This window comes from Strix uralensis, chromosome 18 (assembly GCF_047716275.1).
Source record: "Strix uralensis isolate ZFMK-TIS-50842 chromosome 18, bStrUra1, whole genome shotgun sequence".
NCBI lineage: Eukaryota > Metazoa > Chordata > Aves > Strigiformes > Strigidae > Strix > Strix uralensis.
The window spans coordinates 10,749,587-10,775,631 of NC_133989.1; the positions used below are offsets into that span (position 1 = coordinate 10,749,587).

General features: G+C 39.8%; 1 protein-coding gene across 2 annotated transcripts in view; it reads right to left on the bottom strand.

Moving 5' to 3' along the window:
- The window catches only part of EYA2 (EYA transcriptional coactivator and phosphatase 2), a 102,459-nt gene that overhangs the window by 75,333 nt on the left and 1,081 nt on the right, over nt 1–26,045 (bottom strand). The window lies entirely within an intron of this gene.

Sequence of the window (26,045 nt, forward strand, 5' to 3'; positions counted from 1 at the left end):
CAGCATACAGAGCAGTAAATGGAAAAGTGCTGAAAGAGACCATGGTTTTGTTACTGGAACAAAGATGTCGGTTAGCTAAACACTTAATCTAGCACCTACTTACATATGAAAACTAAGGAGTTTTACAATGGCATGTCAAAATTAAGGGCAGTAGCAGGGACCAAAGTGTAACATAACAGTGTCTTTCATATGTCCATCATACCAAACTGAGCCTACAAAACCCACCAGCTAGCTACCTGTTAGCCAGGAGAATCCCCGTGCACAACTGCAAATTCCACTAGATTATTCAAAGAAAAATACTTGATCCGTACAAGAACACATCTGTCTGAACAAATTTCTCTTTCCAGCACTTTTCAGTTACGCTTCCCCGAGAGGGAATTTGCTCCTACTCAATGATGCTGGAGCAGTGCTCTGGAAAGAGATGCGTATGTGTATTTTTCTTTTTTTAAATGCAGATGGAATGGAGAAGAAAAATGCAAGTTTTCCTCACTGTATCCCTCCCTCTCAGCTTGAACTGAAAGAACATGGGCTGATTTTCTCTGCTCTATATAAGGGTCTGATGATTTGTGATGTGGACATTTGCCTGCAACTGGACAGATGCCACCAGCTTATTTCACACAGACAACTAGACAGCCATGTAACAGCAGCATTTCTCAATTGCTACTAATTATTTTTTAAAAACTCATTACCTATCAGAAAATCTCTATATTCCATCCCAAATTTTAAAACTCTATTAAGCACCAACTCTCAAAAAGGCAGATAAAAGTCAGAAGCATGTGTGGTGCCATAACAGCTTTTTGCCAATCTGGTTAACATTAAAACATGTAAGAACACTGAAAGGACAGTTCAAGCGATTTATCTGATCCTTGGTAGTAACCATTCAGTTTTATAAATGGTACTGACAAGCACTCCTAATGGGATATCCAACATGGTGTTTGTGTGTGGCGGCATATAAAAGTTACAGCCTCCTGTTGCAACTTATTTAGGCATAGATGAAAAGCAAGAATTGGTTTAAAGGTGAAAACTTGAGGTATTTTTTTTCGCCACCCCCAAAAATCAAACAAACTGAAAAAAAAAAAAAAAGGATCTGATTACTATGACCTAACTTTTTCCTTGATGGGTTCAAATTCTTCAAACAAAATGGTCAAATCTAAAAACAGAGGACAACTTTAAATGACCACAAACCGTGGTATCTTTTACTGGAAAATGTGTACAGCTTCAATGACAAAACTAGCATCTTAAAGCCCACTTTGTTTCACTAAAGAGCAGCTTCCTCCTATCATGTTATATACCACTTACCCTTGGGATCACCAGTCCAGCTCTCAAGAAGCTACTCTGCAATACAGCTCATCACCTCTGAGACCGCCTGTCAACAGCGACTGCTCAAGCACAATGCCAAATCAGGGGACAGCTGTAAACACAAGAGTGCTGGGATTCAAAACAGCAACAGAGATGACTGCTTCAGTTACAGGACTGCAAGGCAGTTCAAAAAAATTTCTTGCAGGTACAGAAAATGGCAGCTACCTAGAGTTAATTCAAATAATCTAAGAAAAGAGTTTTATCATCTGTACAGATTAGGAAATCCAGCTGCAAGTAAAAGCAGACTTTAGCTTCTTGGATATTTGAGAACAAGCTTAGGTGTGCCATTAAGAAGGCGACTGCCTTAAACTCAGATTTGATCTGCAATATCCCTAGCTTAAAGGCAAATTTCTCTCGCACGCATGGGACTTCAAAGGCCCTCACCTTTTCACAGCCCAGAAAAGTAGCCTGACAGCCTGGTTCAACAGCTGATGTGTTTCCTGACATTGGATTAACTTTAGCTCATCGCCTTCAGCACAGTTTCTCTCTGACACTTTTATGGAATAACTTCTACAACAGACAAAAGAATCAAAATAATTTCCTCCCTCCGGCTACTACAGGATGGCACAGATATGACCAAGTCACTCATAAGCAGCATGCAAAGATGCTCTTGCTGACCCCCCCCCATTGTTCACAGCAGTGAGCCACCAAAAAAAAAAAAAAAAAAAAAATCAACGGTGCGAAATATCTGAATGCAGTGCTTGGCTTCCAAAGGAAATATAGCAGCTCACCTCTTCCCCAAAAAGTAGTCCTGGTAACTCTAGTGAAAATCAAGGAAAAAGGAGAGTGTGCCTAATTTCAGGGGTTTTTTACTAGTGTATATACAGGAGTAAAACAAAAAAATGGAGTAAAGGGGTTTGAGCTCCCCTTTACTGATAAATTACAGTATTATAGTACTACATGAATTTCCCCGAACTACTAATTAGAGAATCACCATAAAATACTAACACCAATAAAACTGCAATTAGGAAAAAAAAAACTTTTTTCTAAAGGGGAATTGTCAGAAATGGCAAATTTGATGGCACAGTCCAGTGGCTAGGGCCCTCATTAGGGAGACTTGGATTCAATTCTGTGTCAGCCACATGTTTCCTGTTACCAGAGTATTTTACAAAGCCAACTCGTATTTAATCTGCTTGCCTCTATTTCCCCTTCTCTGTAAAGTATGGATTACTGCATTTTTCCACTTCTGAGCACGCTCAAAACCATGAAGATTATGTGCACTCAGGTAAATCAGCACAAGGGCGTGAGGGAGAGACCTATACAAAACACCAAAGATAGAAAAGCAACCCTACACCTACTAAAAATGCCATGAAACCAGCATATTTCTGACTTTTCCTTGCTATTTCACAACCTTTCTCTGCTCTTCTCTCAATGCAGAGAGCAGACACTGCCTGCAGTTGTCAGAATTACAGAACAGAAGCATAAGTCTCGCATTCCTATTTTCTCCTAAACCACATAACATCTCGTTCCTACACCCAACTTTTGCATGACTAAATTCTCCCTTTAATTCACATTTGGCTGTGTAACTCTTCTTTCCCAGTCATTCTGCTCCAGTTGGTCTGTCTCTACCCTCGAGCAATAGGTGCTAGGTATGTCGTGCATCTTCCATTAGCACATGCCCCGCCACGGTTCACATGAAGCATAACCAATCTGCTAACCCCTGGACAGCTGCTGGTTTTACAGGCTGTCATCACAAAGGCTGCCTGTGTGCCTGCTTATGGGATTTTGATTCTTTAGGAGACCAGCAACTGAATTCATTCAGTTCAGCTGCAAATTTAAGCATGGAATTGAAATGCCACAATTAAGAGAAGCAGCTTTCTTAGTTTAGCTTCTCTTCACAAACTAGAGTTTGGGCTCATCTAACATCTTAAAATCCTGCATCTTTCACTTCTAACATAGTTCCTGAAGGTTAATAGGGTGCATTTTCAGAAACAGATACTGCGGAGTAAATGGGTGCAACAAAGATCCCAAACTGCAAGCTTTCACAAAAGAGGACAGCCTGTACCGGAACCTCTCCCTCTAAAACTGGTCTAGGAACTACTTCCTTAGTGTGCATGTGTCAGTATAGTGGAAGCTGAGAGAGACTAAAATCAGTGAGAAAATAACACAAAACCAGAAGAATGTGTGACATAAAAGTAAAAAAAAGCACATGGGACATGGGCCTGAGAAAAGCCTTCTGAAAAGTTATGGAGTACTACTGAAAAAAACAATCTCTGTTCCTTTCTGTGCACTGGATTAAAAAGAATCAAACCAAACCAAAAAACCCACAAAAACTTTTCAGTACAGTTTATAAACAAACAAAACAAGTTTCTGCTAGAATTACACTCCATCTATTTCCCTCTATCATAGGACTGTCCACAAGAACTCAAGTTTCTGGCTTGTTGGGGAAAAGGTTAACATCTAATCGAAAAAGGCAGCTTTTTCCTTGTACTGTCACATACCACTTTGCCAGGAAATATGTGGGACAAACACTCTGAGAAGTACATACACACACCTTAAGCAAAAATCCCAAGTTTTAAGCACTATAGCCTGACACAGAGAGCTATAAGAGTTAAGATTTTTCACAAAGCCAAGCATACATTTTTCCATACAAGCAGCTGAATCATGGATATTTTTTTAAAGAGTAGTTTATTAAGCACAATACAGCAGATCTCCTACTCAGCTCTATAAAATGTGCCCAGTGCTGTACAAAGCATTAAAAAGCATTTAGATTTAGAACTTGCTGGCATCCACTGGCACAGCAGGAGAATTGAGAGAACTAAGCTAACAGCTGTCTTGAAACACAGCAGATCTATACTGCGCGTATAGTCATTTAACTGTAGTTATCTGACTTACACCAGAACACAAATGAGTAGTGGTGGTCTCTAGACTAATGTAATGCATGGCAACACCTGAAATACACTCTCCTGACTCCAGGCTGCTGCAGTTAGTTGCATTGTTTCTTAGTGGAAGTATTCAATTTTCATTAACACAAAAGCAACCCAAATAAAGGCTACATACAAGTTTATCAAATATCTAGATACAGAATGGTTCTGTTGGTCTTTTGCACTGCTATAGCACTGAATTTGCAGGCAACACCCAGCAACTGAAAACTGGCATCATTTAATAGTTCAACTTTTTTTTTTTCCTGTGGTATATGTTTATTTTTTAAAGGAAAGAAGAGATAACATCAGCAAAACAGTGGTATAACTCTTATCCTTAGCTGTATGGAAACTTAAATCTAAGTATTCATTCAAGAATGCAATGCATGGGAAATACTGCTAATTGGTTTTAGAATCCAAAGTTGAAGCTTGGTGAATTCAAGGGAAAAACTGTTACATGAGTACTGCCTGGATCTATGAATAACTGAGTGTATAAATCAAATTCTAGAAAGGCTGGCAAAATTACCCTAATTTACACCAAAACTCTGTGTTCATGCCAAGAAAAGCTCTATGGTTTTCAACAGGAGTAGCAAGGTGGGTAGAACCTCAGGTTTAGTTCTCACTCCAAAATGGTGTTTTCCTGAGGCCTATAAAAATACTGCACCTCCTACCATCTCTAATCTTCCTTACAGCCTGATGACCATTTGCACTCCAGGGATGAAGAATGGCAGAGATGTTACAGACTTGGAAAGCAACTGAGCAAACTTCTGTGGATGCTTCCTGTGAGGATGGAAACTGAAGATGTCAGAACCAGAAATCTCTCCTTCCTCATATTCTGCCAGTAGCATAAGTCAAGCTACTAAGAAGCTTTTCACTGTCATTTTGTTTAAATATTTTTCAAGACTGCTATCGAGGACAACACTGAGGTAATATGAAAGCTGAGCCTGGCTTCTCCTCTCCACCTCCATTCCCCAGGCCCCTCTCTCTGCAGTTTATTTGGCAGAAAGGCGTTGCAGAGTCTCATCCAACATTGCTATGGGAGTGTTCCTGAACATGATTAATTTGCTAATGATACAAATCTCCAAACAGCATGTTAATATTGCTGATGATTTATGAAATGCCAGAGATCATTCTCTTACCAGCGATAAGCTCTTTCAAGATGGTGGTTTTGTATGAAACCTCTTGCAATTGCTAAGACCGCTCTCATCTCTGCATTGCTCCCAGACAGTGCAGAGGCAGAGAGCTGCAGTAAGGATTTCTTTAATGAATTGCAGGTTATGTATACACACAAATAGTATAGAAGGTCAGATTATGAATTCTTGCATACTTTCATATGCAAAAAGCCCAGAGTTTGCTTTGGAACAGAGACAAGCCTCACTGTGCAAACACTCTGCTTGGTCTGCTCTCCTCCCAGGATGCAAATGTGCACCAGCAATTGCAAAACTAGGGAACATGTTTCATTTTCTCAACTGCTCACAATATTGCCCTTGGCACCCCAATGGCCCAAGGTACATGAGTAGAGATTCCAAAAATAGTCTCTCCCAGCATCCTCTTGACCAGAAAACACCAGTGATACCAAACTGCCCTCAGTTATGATTTGACTACTTTGATCAATGACACATAAGGATATGTTTTTCTTCTTCAAGCAACATTTGCAGTCAGCTTGTGGTTTCCTTGTGATTATTCAAATTTATGCAGACTATCAGTTACTTTTACCTATGTGGGATAATCAGAGATAGCTGAAAATATTTAAGATATTCACTATGACCAGCCAAGAATCCTGCGTCTGCTTCTTCTATCCTGACAAGTTAATCCTTGCTTAAAAATATTTCAAAACTGGAATAGCAGGGATTTATAGGACAGTTTTGGAACTTTTCCTGAATCATAAGGACTGGCATTAGCTACTAATTCCTACAAAAGTGGGCTCCTGCAGGATACCTTTGCTGAATGCCATCTGAGCTTGTTTTTCAGTTGCTACCTTCCCACGAGCATACTGTGTTTCTGAAGGGTGCGGTTAGCTCTCTCCCTACTGCATTTACTTGCCTCCAATACAGTGTGCTGAGACATAGTTGGAACTCTATCCAATTTCATTGTCTATAAAATAAGGCACTAATTTGTAAGCATTAATAAACATGCCATCTATCAGAGTGTGCATGCCCAAGGTTATCCAGGGGGATTTCCCACTAGCGGTGCCTCCAAAATCAGACATTTGAACTACCTTGTACGCCACAAGCATGGGGTCATTCTGGGCCTGCCCTGCGTGCTTTCCTGGCACAGAAACAAGTCAATCTGGTCAGACTTGTAAACAAGTGATTTTTATATTTTAAAAAAACCCCTTCTCAATCCTATCACTATTCCTCTATCCATTCTTCATGCACAGTTACTTCACTGAAATATTTCAAAGAATCCCATTCAGTAATGCCATGTATTTCTCTGCACTGTTACAAGTGTGGCATCTTCTCTAAGGTTCTCCAGATCACAACACTGCACTGAGACCATCTCAAAGTTCCTATGCCAAGCCCATGAGAAGTGTAAAACCTGAATACAAGGAGAAGTAACAGGCAGGAGGACACAAGATTTGGGAACTCAGCAGGAAATCCAGCCCTTCCATTCACATCGTAACTAAAAAATGACAATCCAGAACTGAACTGCAGATATACTGTCTAATGACTGTTGTGGCTTTCTTTTTACTTTAGCACAACTGATTAACGTGTATGCATTTAACACTAGGGCACTATCTGTTATAAAACAAGAGTTGTACATTTGACAGAATAGCAATTTTAAACCTGCAGTTTGTTTTGTAATGTAATTCTGGTTGCATTTAATAGGCAGGAGAAAGAGAGAACTTTACATATATTTATTTAAATGTACTTCTGTGCTCAGACAAGCCTCAGAGATTTGGTTGTTTCAACTCGACAGTTCTGTCCACAAGCTGGTAAAGCCATTATTGCCACAGAAACCTCACAGGAGCAATAAAAAAACCCAACCTAAAACCAAAACAACCTATCTTCATCTGCATGCAGACAGTCTTACTGAAAAATATGCATGCAATCAAGCCATAATCAGCTCTTAACACTAACAGCAATCTACGATGTCGGAGATCACCTGCGAGTTATGCTGTGCATTAGGCTTTTAAAACTATTAAACATTTCTTTTAACTCCAGATGGGCTCCACCTTGGTATTCTGCTTCCAGCCTGAAATGAACTGTAACTTCAGGCACAGAAGTAAGGCTCTAGGACCAACATTGCTGCACTCCTGGAAGCAGAAATGTTTGAGCAAAGGTGAGGAGGTCAGCCAAGGGCAAAGTCCAAAGTAATTTTAAGTGGTTCAACTAAGTAGGGAAGGCTAATGGGAAACCATTTTAATTTATTACAGTCATCCCCAGTGAATAAAAGGACAACGTTTTTCTTCAGCAGCTTGATTACAAAGCAGTAAATCCCTCTGTGTATATAAAAGACCTATGAACAGTATAGATCAAATGTCAAAAAAAGGTTTGCACTATATCTTGGATGCAGGAGAAAATATTAGAGTTGGGAATGGTTTTAGATATTCAATCATTCTTGTTTTAAAATATTCCCAACATATATTCTGTATATAGGAACAGATACATGTACATAATTCTGCCATTCCCATCTACAAAGTAATGACGTTTTTGCAGCACACATTTTTGGACCTTCCCTTTCAAAAAAAACCCCTAAGAAACATGCTCTTGAACATAGTAGAAACAGGTCACCTTTCCCTCTCTCCCCACACACACCACTTTCTGACTCTTGCTGGCAACAAAAATTTATGCTGTTTCAAGTACTGACTGCAATTTCTACTTTATAGACCCTAAGCAGCAGTAAACAAGAAAACAAAGCACAGCTCGAGGTGACAATATACTTCAGCAGCGTAAACATCTTCAAGTAAGAATTATACCAGAAAAGCATTTTCTCCAATTGCTGACAGGGTTTTTGTTCAGTGTATCAATTTCTTTTTCCCCAAACAGTTGCCAGTTCTGATAGACCCACAGGCCCACAGACAACCAATAACTCTATTTCATCACACTGCTCTAAGATGGGGTTGAAAAACATTTAAAACTGTGAAAGTTGCAGCTACTCAGCCCCAGGTTGTTCTTTTAAAATGAGGGGGTTTTAGTCAGAAGCAGGATTTCTAGGCTTAGAAATAGAATGTTCAGCCACTAAGAATTAGTGAGCTTTCCCAAAGCTGTATAATTCAAAGGCAAAAACCAAATATTTGATTTACTTTGTAACAAAATAATGACCTGGGCAATTTGTATCTTGTGTCCATGCTGGTTTTCCACTCATTTTTCTCTGGTTATGAGAAATAAATATTCTGAGGCAAGAAGCACTTTGGTTACACCAACATACAGAGTGGGGCTGGGACCTCAACCTGCTGCTGTAATACAACAGCCACCAAATACTGTCTGAACCATAAAACACCTTTTTGTAAGTAATTTCAGTAATGCTTGGTAAATAATTTTGTTGACTCAGATTTTCAGAAACCTTTTATTGGGCTGGCCTTTTGATGAAGAACATCAGTCCTACAACTCTGGAAACCCTTGGGATATAAATCCTAACAGCCCCCAGGAACTACTTACAAGAGATGTTACACGATGTCATTGCACATGCTTGCAATAGGACAAAAGGGGCCTTTACAGAGGTCTGGGGACATGATCACATTACCAATGGCTCAGCTATAGGACAGTAATGCTCCTTGTGAGCATTTTTCACTTTTTCCTAACTAAAGGACAAAAACGCTTCTGCTGCTGGCAACTCTACTGAGCATACCTGCTTCATCAGACACTCGTATCAACACTTCTCATCTTCACCGTCTTGAACTAATACTGTTCATTGCACCCTCAGCCAGGTTTTGGGAAGATCAGCACTGTCTTCTAGGAACTTTTCCATACAGCAGCAAAGTTGTATGCCACAGGCATAGTGTAATTTTTAAGATGTTGAATTTTTAACTTTCAATCCATTTATCATCAATAAAGAACATTATGGCAGTTTAGACAGGTTGATATCAACTCGTGGCCAAAGCAGGCTCTAATGTTTGTGTTCTGTCTGCCCACAACACTTCCTGTCATTTCTACTGGCTAAAATGTTCTTTTCTGTGGTTTTGCAAAGTGTCCCTCCCTGCTGTGGACTATACAACAACAGTTGGGTTTCATCTCATATATGGCTCTTTCGAGCTCATGGGGAGCAAGGGGAAGGAGCGAGAACAACGGGGGATGGGACCCAAAGCTAAATAAATCAATGTTTCTTTGATCCTTTGGGATCAGGATGCTGTAAAAACACATGGTTATTAGAACTGTGAATTTATTGGTAAAGGAGTTGGTTACTGGCACTGTATTTCAGCATGAACTTACATTATGGTACTAAGTACAAAGCATTCATTCTGTTTGTGGCTATGAGAATTAATCTCTTCCATGTGCAGAGAGGCTGTGTGATAATTTAACTGAGATTCCCGTTGGTAGTCCAGGCAAGCACTCATCAGCTGCAGGGCTTTCAACAATACACAAGCAACAGTTCCAAGAGCAAGTGATGTAACTAATGTCCCTCTGAGCGCTACCAAGCAGGACTAGAGCGGTCTGCTCATTTCAGGGTTTTCATCCAAGTTGCTTGTCAAAAACCCGAAACTAAAAGGTGAGTTTCTCCCAAAACACTTCAAATGCTTAACTTTGGACAGGATTCAATAACTAATGGACTTTGAATGAAATTGTATGTTTCTAATATCTTGCATTTGCCTCAGTAATAAGAAAAGGTCTGATCCTGATTATTAAAAATGAAAAAGTAATTTGAAATGTTTATGTGGATGGCAGCTTTATATGCAGGATAGAAATGCTCCAACTGCCTTTTCAATCCAGCTGGAACAAAGTTTTCATTTTTCTTTTTTCGTGAAATTTCATTTATTATGAGTACTATGTCTTAGTAAGGCAGCTGTTGGCAGCAAGCTGTGAAATTAAAGTTGAGCTGGTTAGTACTAAGAGCCAAGATATAATATGCTTTTGTCAGAGAGAAATTTTTCTTGTATATATGTAACCTACAGTCAATAATTAAAATAGTTTGTCAGTCAATCCTACCAACCCCACTTGAAGGGAGAGTTAATGCTACTTTAAAATACAATTTCCAAATCGTACAAATTGCAGCCAAAAAAACTGGGATTGCTATAGTTCATTTCAGTGAGGTCTTTAAGTAGCCAATGCACTAATGACTTCGGAAACCTGGAAATGAAGGATTTTTGATTCTCATCACTGTCCTACTAACATGGTTTTAGATTTTGGTCAAGTCACTTCTGACAAGATCCCAAATGGGAATGAAACCAGTGTTAGTACCATCCCCTGAGGATGTCACACATAGCCTGAGCCTGGAGGAAATCATCCTGGGCTTCCTATGACTGGGGTAAGCACTCTTACCATTCAATACTCAACCATGATTTTCCTCCAGCTTCTCTGGCTGTCTTAAAAGAAAGCAGCAGTAAACTTCACATCTTGCTCTGAACCTCCTCTGGAATGTGCTTAAGACGCACATTTCAAAAATACCTACCCAAAAGTGCCCTTGGGAACCAGGTAAAGGAGCATGACAGGACTTGGCATATGGTGTTGGAAGTCCAAAGCAGGTAAGGGTTGGAATTTTATAAATTAAATGAATAAATTAAAGAGGGAACATGAAAAAAATGCCTAAACTAAAGCATCAAGCTGATTAATAACTAAATTGACTACACCTTGTAAACAGACTTCTTTCCCAAATTGTTGCCTGGCAGTTCAGTTATCATGACTAATAGCAAAACTGTATCTTCATCTATCTTGGGATTTGATTAGCTTCAAATGATTGTCAAAATTCAAAGACCTTACTACTGACCAAAGATGCAACCCTGTCCTCACCTCTGCCCAGCCACAAGCTCCTGCAGACTCCTGCAGCAACACAAGTCTGTGTACAGCTAGACCAACAACTGATTTTTTTTCTGGTTTTCTTCTCAGCTGGACCAGTGAGTTGATCCAGTTTGTAGTATGTCTGATAGCACTGACACAGAGGATAAAGGAACATGCAGCTAGGCTGAGGAGGCCACTTCTTTTGATGTCAACACAGCTCTCTGTCAGCTTAATTCAGTCTTGAAACCATACTTGCAATCTATCAACACAACTGCTCTAAGGAGGGTCCCACTACTTGCAGGGTGCCAAGTAAGACTGCCCAGATTACTCCACTGCTTAGGTGACAGCTACCTGTACTTCCCTGTAAACACAGGATTACAGTTAAATACTCCAATACAGCTGAAGTTGGCACCACTTTTGCTACTTCAATGTTAACTGACAAACAGATTAATTTAACACAGTTTTGAGGACTATGCCCACCCCACCTAATCCATAAACTACACTCGTGCAGACTTTGAGTAAGCAATTCTTATCTGACATCTGCTTTAGGTATTTGCAGCACTGTCTTATTTGCAGGGGTATCAAAACTACTTTGGGGGCTTATTTCACATCATGCATGTACCTTGGCAGCCATCTACTGCAGTTAAAAACAGAGCCAAAAAGCTCTACTAGATAACTAGAAAACTAGCATTTAGGAATTGGTGGGAGACTGCTCACTGGTGTTTAGTATCAGTGAACATACTGGCTGGCTACAGGGTACTTGCAAGCATTTTTGAGCAGGAGGCAGGTTGGCAGGTCCTTTCCTCCATGCAATTCTTTTTCTGAAGAGCTTTTTAAGGGATATACATAGGGTTTTACCCTTCTGAGATTACACACATTGTTAAAGACAACTAGATCATATCTCTTTTGTATCAAAAAATAAATCTGGCTTGTCAGTATCTAGAGAGTCAAAATCCTCAGATCAAAAATGCACTTAATATGTCCGTGAAAGATGAAGAGTTGGTGGCCATCACAAGCATTGCCTTGAAATACAAACTCACAGATTCACAGCGGTATAAAAGACTGGCAAGAAATTGGAATGAGAATAAAAAACACATGAATCACGCATACAACTAATTAAACATGAAAATTGACTTTGCAGTCACTTACCTTCACCATTGTACGTAAACATTCAGCAGAACGAACTTGAGCAGTGTATTTTGGACATTTAGAGTCTGGGAGAAATACTTCTTTTAAACGTGTGTCAGGATAACACAGCTTCCTTTCCAAGGACTGATTATTTCAGGCCTCCATAACTGAAGTGAAAAATGCTTAAGACGGAACACAAGCCTTGGTTGACAGCACTTAAATGAGCCTGGAAATCTTCAAATTTACAGTGTCAGGAATTGCTGCATAACTTCTAGGCTAAGACTTCAGAGCAAAGCATACCTACATTCAGTCAACTCATAAGTTAAAGTAGTCAAATTTTGGCAACTAGACCCTGGTTTTCTTTTGTGCATATGCAATACTCCAATTTCTGAGGACTTCGCTCTTCACTGTCAGGAGACCATCTGAAAAATGCCTCCACAAGTCACATCCCAGCTATTTCTTCTTTACTAACATTTGATTTGTGGATTGCAATCCAAACTGCACTTCCAAAGGTCACAAGGGTGTATCAACCATTTGAGGCACTGCAAAAAATGCCATGACAGAACTCAGGGCTTAATTTTCAGTGACCCTGAAAAAAAGCCCAGTATGCACGAACCTTTAAGAGTATATGCCAAGAATAATTACGGAATTTTAAGTTCCAGCAGCCACAAGATTGCAGGTTCCATACTACTTCTTCTGCTAATGGTATCTGTACCAACACAGAGCGCATCCATTTCAGGAAGGACAGAGAGCATCATGTTGGCAAAACAAAACCCTTTCATTAAGGAGACATCTGGGCCATTAATAGTATGTCTGCTGGTGGAGGCAGCACCTCGCTAGATTGGGTTTCAAACCAAGTTCTGCATGAGGTGTTGAGCAAAACAGAATTGGCTGCAAGCAGGACAACACAGGCCTGGTGGGTTTTGTTTACCATATAGTTAAAGGACCACTAAATGATTAATGAGAGACTGACAGTTTCTTTGTACAGTGGCAGACAGTATTTTGGGCCAAGATTTTGGCTTGTCAGGTTAAGCATAAAAATGCTTACATAGAGCTCTCGCCTGAGCTGACTACCACTTAAATGACTTTTCTAACTTGCTTCCCAGGACAAAAACGTAAGCGTAAGGCTCTCTTGAGCAGAAGAAAGAAGCCCAACAAAATGTCAGTTCGCCAACAGAGCATCTGGCACATTAATATCTGTGATAATACTAGCACCATGTAGTCATCTTCACTTACCACCTTGTTGGCAAGATCCCTCTCAAAGTAAACCTACTTCCACTGAGAATAGCAGGATCCTTTACCCTCCGCAGACAAACTCTCCCCTGCACACTCCAGGCTCTTCCTAGGCACAGAGCTGCCATCACCATCAGGAATGGCAAGTGGCTGGTAAGGAACTGAACACAGATCTTCCTTTGTAGTGTAAATCAGGTAGAAGAATGATGACATACAACCTTCAGGTTAATGGCTTGAAAAGCCTGAAGCCCAATATTTAAGGAAAATTTTAAATGTAATTTAAGCCCTGAACACATGACTAAAATCAGAAGATGGCCACCATTTGATGGCAAGACCACCTCACCTGTTTCTACACTCTTGATATGAGTATTAATAGAACACATGCAAAAAACACCAAACGTATAGAAAGACTTGGCCTCTGGAGAGATGGGGAGGAGGATAGGTTCCCTACAGTAGCCCTTCCCATCTCCAGGGTAGTTACAAAATTACAAGCAACTTAAAAAAATCAAAAAACACTCTCAAGAAAGCAGATCTAGCAAATATAAGATGCTGAACATGGAAAAAATGTATACCTAGTTCAGACAGTCATTTAAAAGACAACAACACATTTCAACACCCAGCATGTTACTATACAAGTGCGATTAGATTATTAAAAAAATAAAAATCAGTCCTTAAACATCAGTAAAGCACAAGTTCAATTTTCTGTGCAGGATCACTTGTGCCCACAAAATGCCCAAACAGCCCTTTTGCATCAACTCGGAGACTTCTGAAAAGGTGGATCTAATTTTAGCTTTCAGTGATGAGGGACCACTCCTTATTATCTTGTCTCTTACCTCAGGCAGGACACTGGATAAGCAAGACTGACCTTCTGTGTCATTCTTCCCTTTCCTTCCCTGTTGTAAAACGCTCTAAAACCGGCAGCGATTCCCACCGGATGGGATGTGCAACCATTCCAGATCACAGTCCGATATGAATAAATTTGTCATACTGTATGGGGTGTCTGTACCCGGGCACTGGCAGGGGGGCTGCAGGGGCCTCTGTGAGGAGAGGCGAGGGGCTGCCCTGTGACGGTTCCAGCCGGCTCCACAACAGACCCGCAGCAGGGCCTGGCTGAGCCTGTCGGAGAAGCCGGTGGCGCCCCTGTAAAAGGGCAAAATTCGGCACGGCACAAAAGAAAAACATGAGAGAAACAGCCCTTGCGAGGCCTGCGCCGAGGCCTGCGAAAAGGGCGGGAAGGAGGTGCTTCAGGCGCCAGAGCAGATTCCCCGGCAGCTCCTGGAGAGACCAGGCTGGAGCCGGTTCTCCTGACAGGAACTGCAGCCCACAGAGAGCCCCCACTGGAGTAGGGGAGAAATGCGAGGAGGAAGAGGAGGGAAAGGTAGAAAGGAAATGTTACATACTGACTGCAGACCCCCATTCCCCACCCCCCATGCCGCTCTGGGGGAGGTAAAGGAATCGGGAATGAAGGAGCAAAGTTGAGCCTGGGAAAGGGGGCGGGCAAAGGTGTTTCAGTTCTTGCCTTTGTTTCTCACCATCCAACACTATTTTAATTGACAACAAATTAATTTTCCCCAAGTTGAGTCTGTTTTGCCTATGATGGTAATTGTTAAGCAATCTCCCTGTCTTTATCTTGACCCACGAGCTTTTTCATCGTATCTTCTCCCCCCAACCTGTTAAGGATGGGGAGTGGGAGAGGAGCTGGGTGTGCATCTGGCCACCAGCCAAGGTCAACCCACCACACATTACAAAAATGTTTCTTATTCACCTCAGTGCTCTGACTGAAGAATACACTAAAACTGAAAGAAACCTAGCAAAACCAATACATTTCCTTTCCAATAATCTGCTTCTGACAGAACATAAAAATCTTCCTTTTCTCCAACTTACCATTGAATAGCTGAGATTAAATCGTACTCTCTAGCAAGAAACGGAGAACTGTGTTAACATGGCCTGGAGTCTGCAGGACATGCCAGGGCTTCCCCTGCTACATAAACACTTTTACCACAAAGTTGTCACACATATTGTTTCTAACATGTATGCTGTTTGGTGCAGTACTGACTTCCCAAATCTCTAACATCACTGAAGTCCTAACACTGAACCGTTACTTCTGTCATAGATATCTACTGCTGATGCGCTTCCTGAGCGACTTTTTGGGTTGTACTAAACAGTAGGGGAAGAGTAAACCAGAAAGCCCTCAGGAAGCTAGACTGCTGCTGCTGCAGGGGCACAGAATAGTGCTATCTGCTCCACCTGAGAGCATCTGCTCCTGCAGAGGAAACCAGACCAGCTGCTGTGATTCTTGCACCAGTAGACGAGAGAGGCTGCTTCTGCCACACTTTGCTGCCATTGCCACCACCTACTTCACATTTCTAAAGCTGGTCATAAGCAGAGATGTCTTCTAATATTCACATTCACATTTTACCGTGCCCACTCACATACGACAGGAATCACAGAACTGGTTTCTTAAGGGAGGGAGACCAAAACCCTCATTCCACTCTCTCCTGGTATTGGAACGGCTCATGCTCCCCCTCTCCTCACACTGAGCTGTTATGAAACTACAGTACTGGAAGGACAGGAGTGGAGTCAAAGTTTTATTATTGCAGCAAGAGGCAAAGTGATGACACTACGCAAGTGTCTGGACACTGGAATAGTTCTCCGCTGGGAAAAATGACTTGTCAAGACACAGATGTGGCAGACACAGCATGATCTTCGTTGTCAGGTTTGAGCTGTCAGCAGCTGCAGATATTCTCTAGCAGCATTTTCACCTGAACTATAAGTCTTGGACCCAATTCATTTAACATTGTGATAAAGCATAAAAGCCATCAGTAAGCAGAGTGTGACTTTTTTTTAACAATACAGCTCCTCCTCAAACAATTACCAGGATGCAGTACGTGCAGTTTGGAGGAGAACAGAGCGTCAGCCTGGGTATTACTGCATGTCAGAGCTCCTCCTCTGGAGTCGTATCGAGTGACTTTCCTCCTCGAACATGTCCTAATGAATTCCACTGAAGCCTGCAGGTAAAATCCTTCCCGAACTGTTTTGCCCTAATTGATAGCTTTAACTTCCTTCACACCGCTTCGGCTGCTTTCCAGACCTTTATTTTCCTCCTTTTTGTAAGTGCCTGCAACAGGAAGTTGCACTCTGTTTTCTCACTGTACGTTTCTCTTAAAACTGACATCTTTGCATTGTAACGAAGGAACCCCTGGGTATTAGTGACAAATTAGTCACCAGCTAAAGAATATTTTCTTTCTATTTCTATACCAGGTGGACAATATTAAAATCTCTAGAGGAATTTTGCCTATTCTGGTACAATAAATCATCACACAATTTTCTTTTAAAGGGACTTAATTTTACTACCTTTGAAACTTCGCCACAAATAAAGAATCCCACAACTGTGTTAATGTAAGATTAAAATAGTCTCATGAACTTGATCAGGGAGACATTATCATAAAGAACATGTATTTAATTTTACTTTTATATTTTAAATGTTATTTTTTAAAATAAGGAATTATTCCTTTCTGAGAACAAAAAAACAGGTACCTACCATAGGTAGAAGTATTAGCTTCAAAAAGTTAGCAGAAAAATCTTTTCCCTTGTTTGTTTAATTATCTAACTTAATAGGGAACAGTATTTTTTAAATCTACAGAAGATACCACAGAGTCTGTAAGAAAAGGTAAAGTCTTGCACTAACTTCTCTATGTTGAAGGCCTTGTAAAGAAGAAGCCAAAGTAAAGCAAAAAAGCCAAAAAAAACTTAGGTAGTTTGCTGAAGTCACAGGCCACTGAAAAACAGCAAAACATTCAGGGAAGGCAGAGCTTTGCCCTTTTTAATTTTTTTCCAGAAAGTGGTCAGTAATGTTTTAATAGTAAGATATTATCAAAAAGTTGATACTCAAAATGTTCGCTTTACAACTATGCAGACTTTGTGTCATTTTAGTAGGTTTTCCTACTTTGTAAGACAGATAAACTTCTATAGTTTATAATTAATACCAAATACTACAAAAGTGGCTTATGGCTTCCGATTAACTGGCTTCACATACAATTATGTACTCTTAATCATCAATTAAGTCAATTTTCCATGTTATAATAGGTCCATTAAATAACCCAGGCAGCGAAAGAGTTCATTTTACAACTGAAAGTAACACCAGGACTAAGCCAGAAATTTAAGAGCCCTGCCCCACCAGCAAAGGGAGGGTGGGGGGGGGTGTCTATCAATAAAAACAGTACATGAAGTTTACATGCAATTGTTTCTTCCTCTATTTGCCAAGGAAAACGTGAGGAGCATAAGATCAATTAAAAAGCAGAAATGTAAAACCAAAGCGTTAAACACTACTAGATATTTAAGATCCCACAGTGCTGCTTACAAGCACAGTGCATCCCTCCCCTGCTTCTCCCGGGGGAGCTGCAGCTCCGATAATTGCTTTCTGTCTGCTCACAAAGTTCAAGTTCAAAACAATATTCATTTTCCACTTCCTGTCCTAAACCAGGGCACAATGCTTCTGTGCATCGTTAAAGCAACCATCCCGCTCCACCACAGATACGGTTAAACCGCTCTTGTGATTGAATAATCCTGATTTGTGGCAGGGGGGACTGAGGAAGGAGAAGCACTGGGCTTTAAGGAGGAAAGCGCCAGGCTCCACCATTAATGCATCTGACCTTTAGCAGCATCATCCTTTATTACATTCAATTCCAAATCAACCATTTGTCTCCACCCCCCACCCCTACTTTGCAGGGGGGCATAAATGATGTTTCAAAACTAATCTAGCCCGTAAGTTTTTCTGGATCTCTCTACAGAATACTCAGTGTGCTTTCCTAGTCCCCCTCCCCAACCATTTCTCTTCCCCAAATTATACTCATCTACTGCAGCAAACAGGAAGGATGGTTGCCAAACAAAATTAAATCATATGTAATAGGCAGAATACACCTTCTTTTGAACCACAACTTATAATCTGCAAGTGCAGAGATGTTGAACAGGGCAATGTCATTTTAAGAAGAGTTTTCATACAGAAGATACTTTACATTGCCTTGTACAGGGTTACACAGATTTACAGCAGTGCTGAACGATTATGTATTTTAGGTCAGAGACCTAAGCTTGCCTCTTATTCATAGATAACTGAATCTTTATAAAAACAAGATTGCTCTGAAGTAGATATTTACACAACAGACTACTGAGGCTAAACAGAATAAGGATCTTGATAATTTTATTTCCATAAATAAAAAGAAAATTAATGTCTGCCTTGTCTTCCTGCTACACACCTAACTACACCAACGCACTTAAGAGTATTAGGTCAGATGAGATGGTATACCAAGTACTAAGTCATATCACTGCAAAGGTCTGTTGGTGCAGGAGGTTACATCCACTGTTACCGCAGGGGCTGCGGTACCTCCCTCTCAGGGACCTGTACTGGCTTCCCACCCCAACTAACGGCTGCTGAAAACCTTAGCTGAGTCGCAAATAAGGCCTATGAGTGTGGATAGCACAGAACGACGGCAATTCCCACTCTCATTTTGCAAGGCTCAGGCACTGAAGATGTCAAATGGACTTTCATTAACAGCGGTTACAATGTGATTTCAAAAAAAATAATTTTTAAATGCACATGTGCAACAAGTACAGAAGATTTAAAGCTGCTCCGTCTCAGCAAGGGGTCAACCCTTATTTGAGTGAAATGACTGGGAACTGCAGTGGCAGCAGGACTGGATCAAATATATTTACCCACAGTTAAACACAAGGAGAAAATGTATCTATTTTGCTACAAGCAGTAAGGCTGACTTACTCCTAACTCTGTACCTCAGTGAAGAGGAGTAATATCAATGTAACACCAAATGTAAGCTAGCAAAAAACATGCTTTTATAAATTCAAAAGATAAAGTTAGCCTACTAAAAAAAAGGAAAATTTGGACACAGCAAATACAACATTCAAATGTTCTACTTATAGAAGTGTCATGTTTCATAAAAAATGGCACTTTTTAGTTTGTAAAAGGATGGAGAAACAATCTCTCTTTTTTCAAATAAAAAGTATTGCTCAATTCTGAACAAGATTGAGTTGTTTCAGCCACAGAAACAGGAAAAAAATAATAAATTTGCAAATAAAATTGACACATTGACAACATTCACTGAACGTATTTTGTAAATACATTTTTACTTGACTTACAAAGAATCATCAGGCAGTTACAATTAAATTCTAAAGATGGTAATTTAGCACAGAAGAGCAGTCAAAAGTGGAAAGCAAACTGGTGATACAGATCTATATTCAAAACTGATCAGAGTTATTTCAAAGTAGCTCTAGGACAATTACACATCAAAAAGCTGAATCAAACGTTGTCATCAAAAGACAGAATTTGCAATAGATGCCAAACTTGCCTTTAAGACAGCGGATGAGCCTCTCTGTGTGGTGCGCAGACTAAGTCGTAAATAACTGAGGCCCCCAGATTGCTTTGCTTACTCAACCTATTTAAAAAACAAAAAACAAAAAAATCAGATGCCTGCCCCACTTTCCCCTCACTGTTTCTTGTGGGTGCCTGAGTAATCCTAGAGGCATTTCCAGTTTTTAAGGCATTTGCTGAGTTTAAGAAATTTTCCCCACGTCCCCTTGTCTTTGTTTGGAAGTACCAGGCTTTCATACTCCAGAGGAGTTTCTCTGTGAAGTCTGCCCTTTCCAGCATAGAGAGAGACGTCAACTCTCTGTGGGTTAACTAGTTACTATCTGGGCTGACTAGTATTAAATTGTTCTTTTTATTTAGGATTATTTATTTATTTATTTAGCTGGGCTGTTTTCCTTCTCAAAAGCAAATATGATGAACAAGAATTTCCACATGAGACTGAACGTGTAGAGTTAGGCACCAAACAGCATGAAGTTAGCAATTTTCTTAGACCTTTCTACACATCTAAGAAGGGGTAATTAAATCTGGACCTTCTTTAATTACTGCAACCAAAAAGTAGGAGCCCACTGCCAGGAACGGGCAGCAGAGAGAAACCTTGTCTGAGGAGTGACTTGGCTCTGGCCAGGCTTGCAGTCTGTAGCACTGGTTTACTTAAAAACATTCCCAAAGAAGTCTACTATTGTTGAAATAATTCAAGACTTCCATTTCCCTGAATTATGAAGTGGTGCTGCAGCAAAGGCAAGTTGAGGTTCTACTGTGCATCAATTTCCTCTCCAAAAAGCAAAGGGGAGATGAATGACACGGGCATTTCATGCAGCACTCATGCAAAGACACAGACGTGAAGAAATCTCAGGTTTGTAACCAAATACTTTAAACCTTCATTTCCTTAAGAGGAAACCAGTTGGGAGTAAGTTCCAAATGGGCTATCATCAAGGAAGTTTCTAACATCTGAAAACAAACTTCAATCAATTCCTACCAGTCTCTGTCCATCAATAACAAACCCTTCACCTGTTTTTCAAATTGGTAAGGCCCAAATCATATCCAGGCTCTCCTGGCCTCAATCCCATTTTCACTCTTTGTATTCAAACCTGGCAGCAACAACAAAAAACCCCCAGCAGCCTTTCAAACAACAAAATCCCACACCCCAACAAAACACGCACTCTGCTTCTACAAAAAAAAAATGTCAGTCAACAAATAGGCACAAATTTCACAATGGCTGAGGTCATTCCCTTTAAGTCATTAGGGTTTGTGGGTGAGTTTTCCTGGTGGTTTTAACATTGGTTTCTGTGATTGCAGTTATGCTTATTTATGCATTTAAGGCGTATGATCTAATACACTTAGGTTTAACTACTTCATTCTTTTCACATTCTTTCCAAATTATAAAAAGGATTCTTGGTGTTTTCACTGCCTTGGTAGAGAAACAAAATTGCTGTCCACATAATTTCTTAAAAATACAGAACAGAGTAAGTACTTGTTGAAAATAATTCAAAGAAAAAAACCCTACACCAGACATTCCCCCCCCCCCCCCCCCCAACATAACACTTATTTTTGTTCTCTCTCTAGCCTTCTGAGGGAACCTACTATTTTTTAGAAATAGCTGTTTTGCTGGCTTTCTTAAAACAATACCCAGGCCCTCAGTGTAGTTCAGTTACAACTTATAATCAACACAGAAGTTCAGTTTATTTTTTTTAAATCCCTTCTATTTTTACTGTTATGCTTTTAAAAAACTGCACATTTGTGGTATGCTTCACTCACATTGCATCTTCCACAGCCACTTTGATCGCTACAATAATGCTCATTTTATTCAATGCCTTTTGGTTATTATCTACCAGGGGTCCTTGCTTGATAAAAATCATAGAAGTCAATTTTCTATTTCTATTTTCTAATAGAAATCTAAATTACCTTCTGCCTCCAATGCAAAAAAAGCCCAAACAGCCTCCACCACCCAAATCGGGCTGGAGAAATTCACCGACTTGTCGGAAACATTCAGAAACATTTTCAAGAAGCTCAAATAAAAAATGAAATTGTGTATACACGTGTGTACATCCCTCAATATTGTGTGAAGTGCACGGCAATTAGCTTGTATACATAAATCATATTAAAACATTTTAAGTAGCCTTTTCAAACTTGAGGCTGTGGTTACTTCTATACAAGGTATTTCCAGCGTCCCTGATACAGTTTAATACATCCAAGCACGTTTCTAAGCGGGAGAAGGAACGGACAGCACCTCGCAAGCTTTGTTGAGACAGAAGGGCCCGTTCCTGCTCTGTCCCCTGCAGACAGAGGTGCCACCTCTCATCTGGAGTCTCAGCTCAGCATCACCACTAGGTACAGTTGTTTCAAGTCTGACTGTGAACCAGCCACACCAACAAAACATTATTTAGTGGCATACAAAACGCTCTGAACTTCCTAAGCCATCGGACCCCCATCTCCCCGATTCTGTAAAATACCACAGTTTACAGCCACGCACTTTGTGGGCACCACAACATGCCAGGTTCCCCTCTCCCCTGCTGCTCCTCCCTTTCCAAGCTGCTTTTTCTAATCAAACCCCAACTAAAACAATCCTCCACAAATTACAACAAACTTTCCTTAAAATTCCCCATAAACCTTACCACAACGCTGCAGCATACTTCTGGCTTTCCACTGCGCCTCTGTACATAAACGCAAGGGAAAATACTTTAGCACGGCACTAATGAAGTATTTCCCGGACACAGCAGAGGTGACAAACAGAATGAGAGCAAAGCCAAGATGCCATCTCAACTTCAGGCAAACAACTTCTTCTGACCTCTGTCAGCTCCCGTACACTATTAAACAAAAAGTATTCTCTCCATGTTAATGAACCATGTACAATCTAACAGATAACGCTGATGTTAAATAAACATGTTTATATGTGACTCCTAATGCTAGGACTTAAGCATCTGCAGACAAATAATTTTAAATGGGAAGGATTATGCCCACATAATCTTTCTCTTCTCATTTTACACAACTTTGAAATAATTCAAATATATAATTAAAGCCCAAGTAGAAAGTCTGAGTGAAAAGAGGTTTGGCTATTTTTAATTAAATATTCAGTCTGTGACACACTCACTGGAACCATCTATGCAGTGACCAATATTTTTGGATCCAATTTTCCTCTCACACCTCTTGCAGCTGTAAATCAAGAGCAACTGAAGAGCTTGCCGAAGAAAGGAACTGGATGGGGTTTTGTATGCCGTGATCAAAAAATATTTTGCAAGATGACTGCAGAGCCCTAAATCCTTATTCCCGCTTTCTCCTTCCTCCTGCTTCAATACTGTGGTAGCACCAAACATACCCGCAAATGGCAACACCTCCAGGCCCCAAATGACCCAACCAGATGAGCAATTATTTGCATCCTAATTGAGGGGCTTATCCTCACCTGATTAAAACAAGGTGTTTGTTAAACATCATTACTTGAGTTAAGATCTGCAAATAAAGATGAAGTATTGTTTTAAGAATCAGACTGCCATGAACAATTGTTTTCTGATGAGACCTTTTAACAAACAGTCCCAACCAGGATGGACTTTCTGGCTTTTCAGTAGAAAAGGAAGGGAAAGAGATTTGCTGAGTTCTACCTGTTCATATGAAAGTGAATATTATGCCAAGAGGTTTGAGTAATTATACGTTTGGGGGTTTTTTAGTAGATATACAATAAAAAAAAAAAACTTGTACTTTTTATTAAATTAAGCCACTGAAAAGGAGGATGTATCTAAAACCTGAATGGCTTTACTTTTCTATACGCCATTGTTTATAGTTCTGAAAACACCTTTTGTTCCTTCTCGATATAACTATTTTTCTGTCCTGTGTAGTACAATGTTAAGTTTAATGAAAAGAACCCGATTGTTAGTCCAGGAGACTATACCAAGTACTAACCAAGTTTATATTGCTACTGCTGTGAATAACACGCATCCATACAGTAACTATACACTGGAAACGGCAGTACAAGATTTTCCTACTGATCTACCAAACAACCCCTCCAATTATGGGATATATTTAACATCTTCACATTAAAACTGCAGCGTTCCATGGTTCATGAAAAGGATTTGAATTTGCAACTTCATTCAACAGTTCATCCCTAATAAAAGTTACCCCAGCCAGGCAAAATTATTTCAGAAATATTTTCTTAGCATTCTAAGAACTTCTGCTAGTTTTCACAAAATTTTAAAAGCATTTTTCACTGCACAAGTAATCTTAACAATCATTTCCACAGATTAAGTCTAACAACCTGTGAATTTATTGCAGAAGGAATTTACTGCAAGGAATAATTAGTCTTCAGCACTGTTCTTGCTTGTTCTCCAGCTGAAGACACCTTAAAACCATCTGGTTACAACAAAATTTGGCACAGAAGAAACAAATCTTACTGAAGAGAACTATAGCTGATTTCAGAATAGCTGTTTTACTACTACACATCATAAATAACAGTTGGGAAGACAGCAGAAAATTACTAGCTTTAATTGTTTTCTTTGTCAGCAGTTTGTACATACACACACTGACATACAAATACAGCCACAGTGATTTCAGTACGATGCCTTACAGACTTGAAGTTAGCAACTAGTTTTTGCGGGATTAATAGTTAAATTATTACATTTTCACAAAAATCTAGCATATCAACCAGCTAAGCACAACAACACACAAGATTCTTCAAGTGATATTCTGAGATCGGGTTCTTCATATGAAACACTTGAGTTTAACTCCTTTGTATAATCAAGGTGTATCTGCACACATCGTGTAGTTGAATATGGGACTTGTTGGAGGGGGAGTTATCAGCAACATTTTTATTTCTCCCTAATGAAGCTTCTTCTAATGAAATTTAAGACTGCCAAGGTTGTGATATATTTGAAACAGGAGCCCATTTCAAACATTTCAACCAAATAACGGTGATAAGATTAGCGAGTCATGGGAATCAAGTCTATGTAGTATTTTAAAAGAAAATGAGCTGAGGGGAGCAGGCTAAGCAAAGCAAAACAAATCGATGAGCCTAAAACCAAAAGAGTACACCACTTGCTATTTAGCCAAATGTTTTGATCTGTTGGTGGGGGAACAGAAGAGGCACAGGAATTGTGTGGTCAGTTTGACTCAATAACTTCACAATCTAATTTTGCATCACACATTAAGTTTTTTGGGTTTTGTTTTTGTGTTTTGTTGTTTTGGTTTTTGTTTTTTACAAAGAGATGTAAGTTAGAATAATTAAATCAAGTTATCAGCTGCTGTGACATTTTAAGTGACTTTTCAAAACATGCTTAAAAAGTTTCTGGAATGTTTCCAAAGCTGCAAGCACTGATTATTTTCAAGGCATTTGTACTGCAAGTCTTTCCTACTTGCACATGTAACATTTAAGGCCACATGATGCCTAGGATTTCAAAGCAGAAATAAAAATTGAGCTGTTTAAGAATACAAATGGTTTATTCATGTAATAAAGGATGAGCAGAAAGAATTTATCCTGTATGTAGCAACAAGTAACACAAAACAATGCAACACTAAATGTATGAAACGATCAAAGAAACATTAGTTCAGACGTAGAACAACTAGTTTAAATATATGTCACCTTTTGTGGACCAGACTGCCCTAATACACACAGATGTAGACAGGCAGAAAAAACTTAAGACGTGCTTTCTCAATATACTGGGCGGGGGGGGGACCCTTCTATGGATGGCATTACAGAGATAAGAAATTCTCAGTAAATTAATAAAGTCCACAAGAAAGATTAAGCAATAAACCATTCCTGCCAGTGCCTTTAACAGCGCTAAGAGATGTGTGAATTTGATACTATGCTAAGCAAAATTTCTGTTAATAAATTTGATGTAGACCAATAAACTGTTTATTGGTTAACCGTATATATTTTAACAATTACAATTTTGCACAACAGAATATATCATTATTTGAAATGTCTGAAAAAAAGTAGGTGTATACCATGAATAAATTTCCTTTAGAGGCCGTTCACTGGGCTCAAGCATAATTTAACACTAAAAAGTTTACTTAAACTGCATAAATCATAGTACAAGTTTTCCCCATATAAGCAACGGCGAAAAAGAGCATTAACTCATTTTATTTAAACTCACGCTTCAGTTTTTAAAGTAATTACTAAGCAAAGCCAGCTTGAAGGTAAAATCAAACGCTACGCATCAATTAACTACCTCGGTTAATTCCAGACCCCAACTCCGCAGGCAGGACCCCAACGCGCTGCCGCGCTTCGCG